This window comes from Lissotriton vulgaris, chromosome 5 (genome assembly GCF_964263255.1).
Source record: "Lissotriton vulgaris chromosome 5, aLisVul1.2, whole genome shotgun sequence".
Taxonomy (NCBI): domain Eukaryota; kingdom Metazoa; phylum Chordata; class Amphibia; order Caudata; family Salamandridae; genus Lissotriton; species Lissotriton vulgaris.
The window spans coordinates 1,585,202,168-1,585,217,610 of NC_141693.1; the positions used below are offsets into that span (position 1 = coordinate 1,585,202,168).

Below are 15,443 nucleotides of genomic sequence, written 5' to 3' on the forward strand. Positions count from 1 at the left end.
GAAATTGATCCCGGTAATGGCAGATACGGAGGGTCGATATGTCCTGGCTAGGTGTGTGGGTAAGGGACTTGACCTGTTGATAGTTAACGTTTACGGCCCCAATTATGATCACCCTGAATTCTATGCTGCCCTGTCCTCACACTGTAGGTCTCATGCACAACCTGGGATGTTATGGGGAGGGGATTTTAATTTTGTCTTTGACCCTGAGAGGGATCGCTCCGCGGGCCCTGCTCGGCGTCCGGTGGCATCCGCCGCCTACATGAGGGCCGAGCTGATCAAACTCGACCTGGTAGATGTCTGGAGGGACAAACACCCCTCGAAGGGCGGCTTTACACACTACTCGGCCTACCATAACGTCCACACTAGAATAGATTATTGGTTGGCGACTCCTCAGGTCCTGAGTAGTATTGGCACTTGCGAGGTTCTCCCGCGCACCCTCTCGGACCACTCCCCCATTCTGTTACATCTTTCCACTGCTAGGAAGGGTATACCGGCCTTTACCTGGAGGTTCCCCCCCTTCGCCCTGTTGGATGATGTCTTTCGGGGCGAACTGGCGGAAGATATTGATAATTTTTTTGCTACTAATCTGGGCTCTGTGGATAACTTTTTCACGGTCTGGGAGACATTCAAGGTTTTTATTAGAGGCATGGCTATGTCAAAACACTCCAGTACGCTGCGTACCATTAGGCGGGAGCTGACCGCTTTAGAAGCTAAGCTGGCGGACCAGGAGAGCCGCCAACTACTGGATCCTGTATAAAAACAACAGGAGAAAACCCATAAACCACGTTGGGATGGGTGCAATATGTAGATAAGAACAATTCCCAACAGGTATTATGTAGAGACAGTTTTAAAGATGTATGCAATAAGCATTACAAGGAAAGGAAGAGCCAAGGAGTCAAAAAGTTTTTCATAGACAGTGGTATTATTTCCAAAGTGGTTAAGGGTCAATACAGTTAAAGCAGCACTGTACAGAGAGGATCGTGTGACAACCCGGTGACACTTGGTGCAGGTGCTATATACAATCAGTGACAAGTGAGTGTGCAAGTGTTTTAAAATGACAGCAGTGTCGACGCATTAAAACAGAATTCACAACATCAAATGATGGCCCCGGTAGAGACAAGTAATCGTTACTCGAAACAAAGTTATTAGGATGGGAGCACAAGATGTGGAATGCGTCGTTAAATTCGAGCTGTCTAGTCGACGGCGTTTCGATCCCTGTTGTTCGGGATCCTCATCAGGACGGGGTTGTCGATGAGAACAGTGCTGTGGGTATAAAGGGGAGTTTGAGCGCGTGGACTGGGAAAGAAAACGCGCAGGGGAGGGGGTGCAAGATTGTGAAGTTCGGACTGATTAGCGAACTAAGGCGTGTTTTGAAGTGGGGAGTGGAGGGCCGGACCAGGACAGGGAATAGTGATTTTAGGGGGTGTCTAGGGTATAGTACACTATGGGGTAACCTATCAGTTTTACATTGCTGTAGTCATGGTCGCGCCATGCGGATGACTGTAAAACTTACATAGTAGCTTTGCTAGGATGGCAAAGTCCAAATTCTGGGTTGAAACTCAGTTTTCCAAGGTTACTAAGGGTTTAAAAATTGATACGTCAGAGTATTAAAGGCCCTCCACTCCCCACTTCAAAACACGCCTTAGTTCGCTAATCAGTCCGAACTTCACAATCTTGCACCCCCTCCCCTGCGCGTTTTCTTTCCCAGTCCACGCGCTCAAACTCCCCTTTATACCCACAGCACTGTTCTCATCGACAACCCCGTCCTGATGAGGATCCCGAACAACAGGGATCGAAACGCCGTCGACTAGACAGCTCGAATTTAACGACGCATTCCACATCTTGTGCTCCCATCCTAATAACTTTGTTTCGAGTAACGATTACTTGTCTCTACCGGGGCCATCATTTGATGTTATGAATTCTGTTTTAATGCGTCGACACTGCTGTCATTTTAAAACACTTGCACACTCACTTGTCACTGATTGTATATAGCACCTGCACCAAGTGTCACCGGGTTGTCACACGATCCACTCTGTACAGTGCTGCTTTAACTGTATTGACCCTTAACCACTTTGGAAATATTACCACTGTCTATGAAAAACTTTTTGACTCCTTGGCTCTTCCTTTCCTTGTAATGCTTATTGCATACATCTTTAAAACTGTCTCTACATAATACCTGTTGGGAATTGTTCTTAACTACTGGATCCTGGCACTGACAATGGCCCGGCGCTCACCCCGTTACTGTCAGAGTATCAGTCACTAGCGGACAGGGAAATTCTCTATATGGGTAAATACGCCACGGCCCGGGTCTACGGGGAGGGAGATAGGCCGGGCTCGTATGGTTAAGGGCTCTCGTAGACCTCTAATGATAGACGAATTGAGATCCCCAGAGGGCGACGTGGTCGCGGATGAGGAACAAATTCTAGCGACTTTCAGACGCTACTATGCTGAACTTTACCAGTCCAAAACACAGGGCGTTGAGAGCGAAATGGACGATTACCTGGACCATATCGCCATGCCTTTCCTGCAGAATTCGGACAGGGAATTTTTAATGGCCCCCTTTCATGAGGACGAAATTTTGGAGGCACTGGCAGGCATGAGAGCGGGTAGTGCACCGGGTTCCGACGGGCTCACGGTAGGCTTCTATAAGACCTACAAAGACATCTTGCTCCCACACCTGATCACCCTCTTCGACACGATCTGTGAGGACTGTGAGATGCCCCTCACCATGCGTGAGGCGTTGCTGGTCACTATACCGAAGCCGGGGAAACCCCCGGACCTCTGCAGTTCGTACAGGCCTCTTAGTCTGCTAAATGTGGACGCAAAGATTTACGCCAAAGTACTTGCCAATCGACTGGCCCTCTTGGTCCCGGAGCTGGTTGCGCCTGAACAGTCTGGATTTGTTCCGTGCAGAAATTTAACATACAATATACGCACGGTGCTGGGTACGATGCAACATGTCCGACAGGAGAACCGGGCGCTAGCGATATTCCTGGACATGGAGAAGGCGTTCGACTCTGTCGAATGGCCCTTCATGATCAGAGTGCTACGGAAGCTGGGCTTGGGCGAACCGTTTCTGCAGAGGATTGGGGCGCTGTACCACCGCCCGTCAGCCAGACTGAAATTGGGAGACAGAGTATCGGAACCGATCTATATTGGCAGGGGAACTAGGCAGGGCTGCCCCCTATCACCTTTACTCTATGCGCTGGTGCCGGAACCCCTAGCTTGTGCCATAAGGGAGTACCACAGTCTGGAGGGGATAAGCTTTCCCACCTACAACATAGGGATATCGACGTACGCTGATGACACCTTGCTATACGTCCGAAACCCGGAGTCGAATCTGACTGCAGTTCTCCGGGAGGTGGTCCGCTTTGGCTCACTCTCAGGTCTACGGGTGAATTGGGACAAATCCATCTCTTTCCCTCTCACCCCAGTGACACATCCCTTTGACATGGAGTACCCTCTGAAGTGGTCCACAGACTCGGTCAGGTACTTGGGCATTCGACTACACACTGACCCGGAGGTCCTGGTCCGGGATAACTATGGCGTAGCCTTCAATAAATTAGTCGATGATGTGGACACTTGGTGTAAACTCCCGCTATCCCTCCTAGGCAGGATCGCCATCATGAAAATGATCGTGCTGCCCCGGTTCCTGTTCCTTTTCATAAATATTCCAGTGGTGCTGTCGAAGTCCTTTTTTAGGCAGCTCACACAAGTCTTGATCCGACTGGCCTGGGGCGGCAAACAACCTAGAGTACAGTGGGCGACACTAATTCTCCCCTGTGAGATGGGGGGTCTGGGGGCCCCGGACTTGGAGCGCTACTACCGAGTGGCGCAAGCTGCTCATCTGCACTCATGGGTCCACGGCGACGCACGCACGCCGCATCTCATCCTAGAAAAACTGTTTGCGGACCCGCTCCCCTTGCCTGCCACGATCTGCCTACCGGTGGATCGCTCTGTCGGACGGATGGATTCCCTTAAGGCAACCAACCATGCATGGCATGCCCTGGCACGGGCCCGCGGCTGTACTATATTGTACTCCCCACTGATGCCGATAGATTGGGCGCTCTGGCTTGACCCCTTGGGTGAAAAGGGCGTCGTCGAGGCTCTTCGCTCTCTCGGAATCGCGAAAATGGAGGATTTGTTCACCGAGGGTACACTAAAAACCTGGGATCAGCTCACTCCCACGGCGTCGGGCCCCTCATTGCTTCAGAAATTCCAGTTTCACAGGCTCCGCTCGGCGTTCCGGGAGGTTCTGGGCTCTGCTATGGAGGAACCTGAGGAGGTTCCAGAACTGACCTATATCAATAAAACTAAAACACCTGTTAAATTAATCTCGCAAGTCAACAAGTTAGGAGTGACGCATCAGCGCTTACTACACTCTAAAGCTAGAGCAGCATGGCAGGACGATCTGCAATCGCCCATCGATGACAATATGTGGCGATACTGCTGTTCCAGCACGCGCAAAATCTCCCTTAATGGCAGGCACAGGTTGGTGCATTTCAAGTTCCTTCAGCGGGTGTATTACACCCCCGAACGATTACATCGATATGGCCTCCGTCCCTCGGCGGAGTGTGAGCGTTGCCGAATGCCGGTTGCCGACTTTTTCCACATGGCATGGCTCTGCCCTGGGGTACACGCTTTTTGGGGGGAGGTATTTACTGAACTCGATCAGATATTGGGGGAGACACTGCCTCGAACACCAGAACTGGCGCTCCTGGGTTACTCTAAGCCACTCCCCCCATCTCTGCGTTGTTTGGTCGATATGGCGTTGTTGATAGCCAGGAGAGTGGTGGCGGCCTGTTGGATGCGAGGGCCTCTCCCTGCCAAGACAAGGTGGACGAGGGATCTACAGTACTGCTGTACACAAACAGAGCTGTACAGCGAATTGCTTCCGCCTAGGAGCAGGCCGAAAAACTTCTGGGACCTCTACAAAGAACACCTACAAAAGGGAGAGGAAGGCGGTTCAGAAACCTCGGAGGTGGTAGACCTCCAGGACCAAGTATTGGAGTAGTGGGTTGGACACATATGAGTTTATCCCTTTGGGGCGAGGAGTGGAGGGGGCGATGGGGTGGGAGGGGTAGACTTGGAGTCCGAGATCTCATCAAGGTGTGGTGGGATGGCTACTGTGGGGACAATCATACTGGGGTTGGGGCTAGGACAGGGCGCACTGCAGACACACCATGTTTTGCTCACGATTGGGAGGAGGCAGAAATTCCACAGACACACTCACGGGAGGGTGGGGGGAGTTGGGATGGGAGTTCGGGTAGTTTTCTTTGACCTTTTCCTCAACATAAGACCTTGCAACCGAGTTTACATCAGGGGATGGCCAGTTGTCGCACTGCACCACACGCTACTTCCAGAGAGGTATCACTATTGGTTACACTGGACTAGTGCCACTACATCACGCCGCCGGGCCCCCGGGATGCCGGCTACTTTGGCTGTGTACAGTTTTTATTTTTTCTTTGGCCACAATGGTATTGTGATATGTAATTCCATGCAATGTGAATTTGTAAGAGCTTCGGTGACGACAATGGCTTTGCTGTTAATAAAGGTCTTTCAAAAAAAAAAAAAAAAGAGAAGAACTATACCTATTAAAGGGCTCTTCCCATGCATGAAGTGCAAAGCTTGCAGAAAGGTAAGTAACACATTCTTCTGATAAAGACTTCTAGCTGCAGATTGTAGCTGCCTGGCATATGTCTAGGACAGGGAATTCAAACGCCAATGCAGTCGTGGCAGCATTGGCCCTGGTAGAATGAGCTTTCCTGAGGCTGCCTTATAGCCAAAGCATAGCAGATCTTAATGCAGATCTCAAACCAGCGAGAAATGGTTCTCTTCGGCACAGTGATGCCTTTTTTCACTCCATAGAACCCCACAAAGAGACGATTGTCCACCCAGTGTCCTTTGGTACGATCAATGTAAAAGCTCAGGAGTCTCTTGAAGGCCAAGCAATGGGAGTCTCTCCTCCTCGTTAGGGGGGTGAGGCAACCAGGTGATGTTCTGAATGTCATGGAACTGTATCACAACCATAGGCATGAACGATGCCCATGTCCATGAAACCAGCTTGTCTGGGAAGAAAAAAGGCTGAAAGAGCCATTAGGTATCCTTTAACTGTGCCTTGCTGGGCTAGGGATAAAAGAAATAACAAAATGTCACATAACCTTGCTGGAGGGAGTCTACCTGCTGAGTCATGTACCTCGAAACCAGTCCGGTCCTCGGATGCTTGATTCCGTTCTGGGAAGGACATGGCTTTTGTAGTTCGGACTGGACTGTTCCCATGGGGCACAGGGTCAGAGCTGATTTGCATATCGCCATTGTCTAACCCGGGGTGGTGTGGAGTGCAAAAAAACGATGGCTTTGGGCCCAGATCTTCGGACTGGGGTGAGTGTGTGACATTGATCCACACTCGGTCCATCACCTGTTGTGTTTGCAGAGTCATGTACCAAGCCACAAATTAGGCCCAATGACAGGTGTATACAGTTTTCGTTGAGGTGCCAAGATGACATCCATCACCTCCAGAGGAAAGCTGAAGGTTTTCAGCTGTTGCAGCATAATTTCCAAGCATGAAGGAGGAGATTGCAAAGGCCCGGGTGCAGAACTCTACCCTGCTGCTGCACAGCAGATCCTCCCAAAGAGGCAGCCTGATAAGAGGTCAGATGCTCAAGGACAGGAATTTTGGATACCATACCCTTCATTTCCAATCTGGAGTCACTAGCATGACTTGTGCCTGGTCAGTCCTGATCTTCTTGAGAACTTGGGGGGCGAGGGAGTGTATCAGAGGAAAGGCATACAGGAGTCCCCAGTTCCACTCAAGGCAGAATGCGTCTCCAAGTGAGCGGTGCCTTGGAAACTTTAAGGCGCAGAAGTGCTGATATTGCATGTTCTTGGAGCTAGCAAACAGATCAAGCCAAAGTTCTTCCCATTCACAGAAAGGAACTCGCGCCACTCAGGATCTGCTAGGCGCTGAAGGCTGAGCTCGTCCACTCTGGCATTCAACAATCCTGCCAGGTGGTTCACCATCAGAAAAAATCTTTAGCAATCCATCCATTTCCGCGTAAAGGTTGGGAGGCCTGTGTCGTCGTGGAAGAAAGGGGATTCCTTGTAGTGGCATACCGGCCACCGCCTGATCTTGTCGCAGCCAGGGCTTGCTTGATTCCAGCTGGTACCATTCCACAAGGCTCTGCAGTTGTGCTGCGTTGAAATAGAGTTGGAGGTCTGGGATCCCTACCCCACCATGCGCAGGTGGTAAAACCGCGATGTCGTGTTTGAATCGCGGACGGCGGCCTTGCCAGATGTAGCGTGCTTTTTCAGATTTCATCCGCTGGATCCAACCTTGAGGTGGGCGCAGGGGAAGGGTCTGGAACAGGTAGAGGACTTGCGGTAATAGCGTCATCTTGGTGGCCGCAATCCTCCCTAGCCAGGAGAGTGGAAGGCGCCTCCACCTTCGCAGCTCCTCTCGAAGCTGTGTGCGGAGTTTAATATAGTTCGCGCCTACTGTGGCAGGGATGGTGGGGCCTAATAAGATCCCTAGGTAGTGGACCGTGGTGTCTGACCACTGTATGTTGTGTTCGTCCCGTACCGCAGCCAGGGTGTCGGGTATTAGCGAAATGTTGAGGGAGATCGATTTGCCCTCATTTACTTTGCATCCCGTGGCGAGCGCAAAACTATGGAGTTCCACGAAGAGCGCATGAAGTGAAGGAACCGGATCGGTGATGGATAGCAGGATGTCATCGGCGTAGAGGCTGATCTTATGAATGTCACCCCCGAATGTAATACCCTTAATGAGAGCATATTGTTGAATTCTCTGTGCTAGTGGTTCCATATATAGGGCAAACATGATTGGGGAAAGGGGACATCATTTTCTAGTCTCTCTGCCAATCGGGAATCTGGGGGAGGTGTGACCATTAATGCGCACCGTGGCGTTGGGTTGCTTATAGCAGTTAAGGATGCGGGTGCAGAGCGCGTCCCTGAGACCAAAAAGACGCAGAACTTGCTCTAGAAAGGGCCAGTGCACCCTATCAAATGCTTTTTCCGCATCGATGGTGAGAAACATGCAGTCCGGCCTTGTTCGTGATCCGGCCTCAATGAGATATAATACCCTCCTGGTGTTGTCGCTTGTTTGTCGTTGGGGTATGAACCCGGCCTGGTCGGGTTCGACAAGCTGTTGCATGTACGGCGCGAGCCGATTTGCCAGGATGCCTGTATAAAGTTTAAAGTCAATATTCAGTAATGAGATCGGGCCGGTAGGAGCCGCAGCTGGTTTTATCTCTACCAGGTTTCGGTATGACCAAGATAGGTGCCTCCAGGAGGTCTGCGGGGATCGCGCCTGGTTGGTTAAAGGAGTTAAAGAGATCCCGGAGGAGGGGGGCTACCTGGTGGCAGAAGGTCTTGTAGAAGATTGCCGGGTACCCATCAGGTCCCGGCGATTTCCCGTGCTTTAAGCGGGAGATTGCGGACACCACCGCCTCTAGGGCTATTGGCCTATCTAGGAAGTCGGCTTGGGCTGTATTCAAGGAGGGGAGCTGTGCATCTTGTAGGTATGTCCGACCTGATTGGATGTCGAGGTCGTCACTCGCATAGAGGGACTGGTAAAATGTTCGAAAGGTCTCTGCTATGTCAGCGTCTTCCATGACTAGCTCACCCCTTTCTGTTCGTAGGGCCTGTACTCCCTGTCTTATGCGTTGTTCCCTCAGTTTGTTTGCTAACAGGCGCCCACAGCGGTCCCCTCCAGTGTAATATGCTTGCCGAAGACGCAGGGCAGCATATTCCGCCGCATCCTGGTCAAGGGCGGCCAGCATCTTCCTCTCGCTGCAGAGTTGGCACCAGGCCCTCATGGCTCCGGTGCGCTGGTGCATTTGCTCCAGTTCCGCCACTCATTGCGTGAGTTCTGCACGCTTCTAGTCCTTGTCTTTATTATTGGCTGTGGCCAAAGAGATGAATTCACCACGCAGGACCGCTTTAAGGGCTGACCATTGCGTCGCCCGTGTGGTGTCCTCATTGTTGTTGTGGGTCAGGAATTGCGTGATGGCGTTTTTAATTCGCTCCACCATCGCGGGGGTACGGAGAAGGGATTCCCTGAGGCGCCAGTGTCGCTGTGGGGCAGGTGTTGTTGGTAGGAAGAAAGTGACCACCGGCCGGCAGGATCTCTACGTCTTGGGTTCGTGCCACCAGGTGAGATGTGCAAAGAAAGTAGTCTAGCCTCGCATAGGACCTATGAGCCCCTGAGTGATATGTGTAGGCTGTGCTGCTTGGATGGAGATGCCGCCAGAGGTCACTGAGCCCGAGCACCCGGAGTTGTGCGTTGCCCGATTCAGAGAGAGCTCCCACTTGCCCTGTTCGCTGGCATGAGCAGTCTGCTGTGTATGGAAGACAATATTGAGGTCCCCGCCTATCAGCAAGTGTCGTTCTGTGTTAGCAGTGGCTGCCGCTAGCGCTGTTCGGAGGAATGTTTCTTGTTTCTCATTGGGCGAATAGATTGAGCCAATCAAGAGTGTCACACCTGCAACTAGGAAGCGGTACACCAACAATCGCCCCTTCAATTCCGCTTCCTTCTGCAGCACCTTGCCCTTAAATGCATAGGAAACCAAAATCGCTACCCCAGCTACTTTTTTAGAGGCAGATGAAAAGAGTTGTGTAGGAAAGGCCCGGTATTTTAATCTATGGCAGTCTTTGGGCAGAAGATGTGTCTCTTGGAGAAGGCAGATGTCAGCTGTGGAGTGTTCCAGTTGTGATAGAACTGCTCGGCGCTTGATTGGATTATTAAGGCCCCGTACATTAAGAGAGAGAATCTTGAGTCTAGTGTGCCATCATAAATCAGGACAGGGTCTGAAGCTCCATGTAGTGTGTGTAGCGGCAAAAATGCAGGAAATGAGAGAGAAAAACCAAAATAAAATCCCCAGGGTGGACAGAGGGATCCCTCCCAAAGAAAAGCTCCTCTCCTCGCCCCTAACTCCCACCCAGAACCCCCCCAACCCCAACTGGAAACTCCCCAATGATCATAAATGTCCTGGACCAGTCACGATCTTGTTCAGGCCCAAGGAAGAAGTCAATACAGGGAAACGTGGTACTGGCAACCCCAGCGGCTCCCCCCCAGCCCCAGACAGACCCGCTAGGAAATAGGCTGTTAACGGAGACACCACCCCCTCATTTTCTGTCACTCGAGGAAGTGTCTCAATCTGAGGTTGCGGTATCCTTGGAGACCTCTTGGATGGCTGCTGCCCGGGCTTGCGCTATTGTGTATGGGTCCGGCTTGAGGGCCGCCTTCGGTGAACGTCTGCGCCGTATGCGTTGCCAGCTCTCCCCCGTGGAGTGGGGGAGCTTTCCTGTGGGGGTCCACTCATCTCAGTATCACTTACCGACTCATCGGCCAGATCGATCCCCAACAGGGCACCAGTGTCCTTCAGTGAGCGGAACTGTTGCAGGACGCCGTTCCACTTGAATACAAGGCGAAATGGATGTCCCCACGTGTACGTGATCCCTTTGTCCTGTAGGAAGGCAGTGGCGACTTTAAAAGCCCTTCTTTTCTGTAGGGTGACCATGGAGAGATCCTGATACAGTGCCACTGGGTGTCCCTGGTAGCGGAGCGGCTGTTTTAAACGTGCATCTTCCTTTATGCGCTCCTTTAGAGGGAAGTCGGGCAGGAAAGCTCGAATGTCTGGAGGAGGGGCAGGGGCCCTGCATGTGAGACCCACCCTATGCGCCCTATTGATTCAGATGATGAAGTCCTCTTGTTCCCCCAGTATTTCTCTGAAGAGGCCCTGCAGGTAGAGGGTAATATCGCTCCCTTCCGCTTTGGATGGCACTCCCCGGACCCTTATGTTGTTTATTCGGGAGCGGTTCTCAAGGTCCTCTGCATGTGCCTGTAATTCTAGCTGCTGTTCTTGTAGGCGCAGGACTTCCTGCTGTAGGTGTGCTACCTCCTCACACCGTGACTGTTCCGCATCCTCGACAGCAGCCACTTGTTCCCCCAGACCCTCCACCTCTCGCCGGAGCTCCCGATGCTCGCTTGCCATGTCCTGCTTCAGGGTCACCCCGACCAATCTGGCTTCATGCCACACAGAAATACAGCTTTAAATCTGCGCAGATTCCACGGGGTGTGGGATAGGGCACATACTATCCAAGAGCCGGCTGTGATCGTGTCATTAGACGCTACTATGGCATTTGACACTATTGAATGGCCATACCTCTGGGCGGTATTGGCCAAAATAGGGTTTGGCCCGAAGTACGTGCAATGGATACGACTCTTATACCAGGAGCCCTTGGCCCAAGTGGTAGTCAACAATAACTGATAGGCGACATTTCCACTTGGCCGAGGCACTCGTCAGGGCTGCCCACTTTCGCTGCTTCTCTTCGCCATAGGTCTGGAAGTCCTCTCATAGGGAGTTGGAGAGGGACTCCAGGAAGACTTTAGTGATCGGGCTCCCTCATCTTTGCGATCTGCCGATCTTTGGCCGCCCCTGCCCCAGACAGGCTCTTCTCTCCCTTGGCAGCCCCCTTCGACAGCAGTTCCGGTATTGTGCGGCCACCTCTACGTTGGTTTTCCGACATGGTGAGGTGTTCAGCGCTGTCCTGGCGCTTTAAGCTGTATGTTAACACCCCAGGAGGCCTATAAATCCGTGCCGACCACCTCTGGCACTGGGTCCGCTCACCTCGCTCTGCACCACTCCGCGCCAGGGATCACCCCCTCTTGGTCAGCTGTGCCTCCGTTGGTCCAGGCCCTCTGGATGTTTGTAGTGCGCAGGACCCTTTACTCCCTGCTCCCCTACCACTAAGGGGCCGGTGGTCCCATATTTTGGAAAACCTTGTCTCTCTATTCTTGGCGATTTTAACTTTCACCTTGAGGAAGTTGGATCAAAGGATACCTCCACACTAATTGAGTCGCTTGAAGCCTGTGATCTTGTTCAGTTGGTCAACAGCCCTACACACAAGGCTGGCCATATTCTGGACGGGGTATTTTCCAGTGACTCAAGATTATCTACTGGCCCTCCTCTGCCGTTAGTCTGGTCAGACCACTTTGCAGTGCCGCTAGAACTTGTTCTCCCCATTTCAGCTACGGTTAATCAGGCCGCCACCACATTTGTCCTTAGGAGAAATTACAAAAATATTACTGATGAAGCTCTTGCCCCCTATGTTCGAGCCATAGAGCCTTTCTCCTCTAAGAAGGCGAGTGAGGCAGCTCAAGAACTCGCTGATTCCATCTCTACAGCAGTTGAGGAGCTTGCTCCTGCAAAAACCTACTGCTCCCTGGTTCTCTGAACATCTGAGACTTCTGAGGCGGAGTTGTAGGAGTAAGGAGAGAATTTGGAGGAAATCTTGGGACATGAAGGACCGGGAGGAACACAAATCCGCTTTGTGGGAATACAAACAGAGAGTGATTACGGAAAAGCAGGAGTATTTCTCCAATCTCACAAGTCCTCTAACGTCATCTAGAGAACTTTTTAAAATTGCTGATTCGCTATGCTCTCTTCAACTTCCAGATCCAGTGGTGAGCTCACAAGATCTGTGTAATAACATCTCAGATTTCTTTTATAGTAAAATCACAGATATCCACACATCCTTGGAAGCTCAACGACATTCCCTGGATGATGGTGTTCCTCTTAACATAGCCAACCTTGATACTCTGGCTAAAGGTTCTTCTGCATCCCTCACCCAATTTCCAACTCTTTCTCTGGAAGAACTTAACCTCCTCTTAGACAGGACTAAATCCTCCTCCCCAATGGATCCTGTACCACTAAAAAAGCTAAAGGAAGGTAGAAATACTATCCTTCCGCCCCTGCTCGAAATTATTAATGCGGCTATTGTCCAGGGTTCTTTTCCGCCGGTGTGGAAGAAGGCTATAGTGAAGCCTCTCCTTAAAAAACCATCTACGGATCCGGGCAACCTTAAGAACTTTAGGCCTAGATCTTTATTGCCAGCCCCGGCAAAGATGTTAGAAGCGCATCTTAATTCACATCTTTCCATTTTTCTTGAGACCAGTGAATACCTTGATAGCACGCAGCACGGGATCAGAAAACATCACAGTACTGAATCCTCTCTCACTGTTGTGGTGGACAATATTCGCCGCAAAGTTGACCTTGGCCAAACTACAGTACTGGTTCTATTAGACCTCACGGCTGCGTTCGACACTCTGTCTCCCGCCATTTTAACATCTCGGCTCAGGGAGGCAGGGGTTACGGGACCAGCCCTGAGTCTACTTAACTCCTTTCTTCCTTCCTTTGACAGAGAACAGAGAGTCATGCTTGGAGATTTCCTCTCCCCTGCCAAGTCACTGCAATGTGGGGTGCCACAGGGGTCGGCTCTTAGTCCGACCCTATTTAACATTTATGTGGCCCCCCTTGCCAGACTAGTAAGATCGCAGGGGATGGAGGTGGTGTCTTACGCTGACGACACCCAGATCATGGTGTCACTGGCCCACTCTGTCAGTACATCCGCATTCAGCTTTAGGTCAAGCATGCAGTGTGTGGTGGAGTGGATGATTCTTAACTCCCTAAAGCTGAATGGCGACAAGACAGAGGTCTTGGTCTTTGGTAAAGACCAACATATGTGGTAGAGCGAGTGGTGGCCTTCGTCTCTTGGCATCTGCCCCACTCCCTCCCAATCCGCCAGAAATCTCGGCGTCATCTTTGACACCTCACTTTCCATGACGCTCCAAGTGAATAGGACCGTGGCCACCTGCTTGGGTGTTATTAGGATCTTAAAGAGAATCCTTCATTATCTCTCCTTTCAGGCGCGCAAACAGATTGCAATTGCTCTTGTTGGCTCCAGGCTCGATTACTGTAACTCTCTGTATGTGGAGTCCAACAAGGGCCTTATCCATCGATTGCAAGTTGTACAGAACGGCGCAGCGCGCTTCGTTCTGGCCCTTCCCATAGCATCATCAGCCACTGCCGCTAGGAGAGATCTCCACTTGTTACCTGTCCAGTTTAGAATTTCCTTTAAGCTCCTATGTCTCACTTATAGAGCTCTTGCGGCTGGCTCCGGAGACGCACTTGGTACTCTGCTCACCCGTTATGTACCGACAAGATGCCTGCGCTCGGCCGGGTTACATCAATTGGTAGTGCCTCGTGCTAGATTGACCAGATGGGGAGCAAGAGCTTTTTCTGTTGTCGCTCCTCAGCTCTGGAACTCTCTTCCGATGGAAATACAAATTTTACCCACTATCGATTTGTTTAAAAAAGCCCTGAAAACCTTGTATTTCACCAGAGCTTATCACTGAGATACTGCTGTCTGACCTGGCTTATTTCTTTATTTGATCTAGGCGCCTTGACGCCCATTGGGCTAAGTTAGCGCGATATAAGTGATAATTCATTCATTCATCCCGCAGTACGTCGCTTTAGATCAAGGCGCCCCAGTCAGGTGCAGAGACCCCCAGGGGCCAGCCGCACCTGGTGTCGTCTCTGGCCACTGCTGTCTGTTGACTTCTCCGCGTAGAGGCCCCCCTGGGCAGATCCAGGGCTCCACTAATGCAGCGGCGCGATCTCTGAGCCGCAGTGGGTCTCCGGCTCCTGAACACCGTGGGCCCCCAGGTCTTGTCGCGGTATGGGGCCGGCCCGGGGAGTCTCTCTATTAGGCTCTGGTGATCTCCAGGTAAGCGGGCGACAACAGAAGAATGGGGCTACAGGCACCGACCCCTGATTCCAGTCCGCGCCAGGCGCCAAGCCTCCGCACGTTGGGGCCGCTTCCTATGTGCTGGAGAAAGGCCGTAGAGCCGGGGCCTCGATTTATGCGTTCCCTGTCCGCCTTCAGCGGGGCTCTATCTCACAGCGCCACCACTGCCACTGTCTCTTGTGGCGCCTGCTAGTCTCGGCCTACGCGGCCCCTTGGCACACCCCTCCGCCAGGGTCAGTAGCGTGTCCGCACCTTCCTGCAGCACCCCGCCGGGGGTAGGCCCCGAAGCCCGGGCCTCGATTTTCGTGCCCCCCATCGTCCGCCGCCACTCCAATTGGGAGCGTGTCTCCCCTCTCTCGCCTCTGCTAGCCGCGCCGCAAGTGCCGTCTCACCGTCTCCTCTGGTGCTCCGGTTTCCCCCCGATGGCACCTCTCGCCCGGTCGGGCCACGTGTCTCTTGGGCCCGGGAGGCCTCCTCAAGGCGGCACGGCGTGCTGTCGATGTCGGTAAGACGTCATCTCGGGTGGTCTCTGCTGTCCTTTCGGCACCTTCGGACTGGCCGCTGCAGTCCCCGTGCCCAGGGCGGTGGGGTCAATGTCTGGGGGAGGAGGGGCGGAATTGTAAGCTAATAGGGGGTCAAAACTGGGGCCGGGACCGGGAGCCTCACTGCCTTGCGTCCACTGCGGTCGCCATCTTGGCCACGCCCCGTGTATGTACATTTAAAGCTACTTTTGCTTTACCTTTGGCCCTCACAGAGGGTAGAAGGGTCTGTTGAATCAATTGCAATTTCACTATTGGTATAGCGTAGGCAAGGTCTAGAATTGTTAAAGCAACAGG

General features: G+C 52.2%; 1 protein-coding gene across 1 annotated transcript in view; it reads right to left on the reverse strand.

The window, feature by feature from the left end:
* Positions 1–15,443, reverse strand: part of CARMIL3 (capping protein regulator and myosin 1 linker 3) — a 1,161,278-nt gene that overhangs the window by 206,672 nt on the left and 939,163 nt on the right. The window lies entirely within an intron of this gene.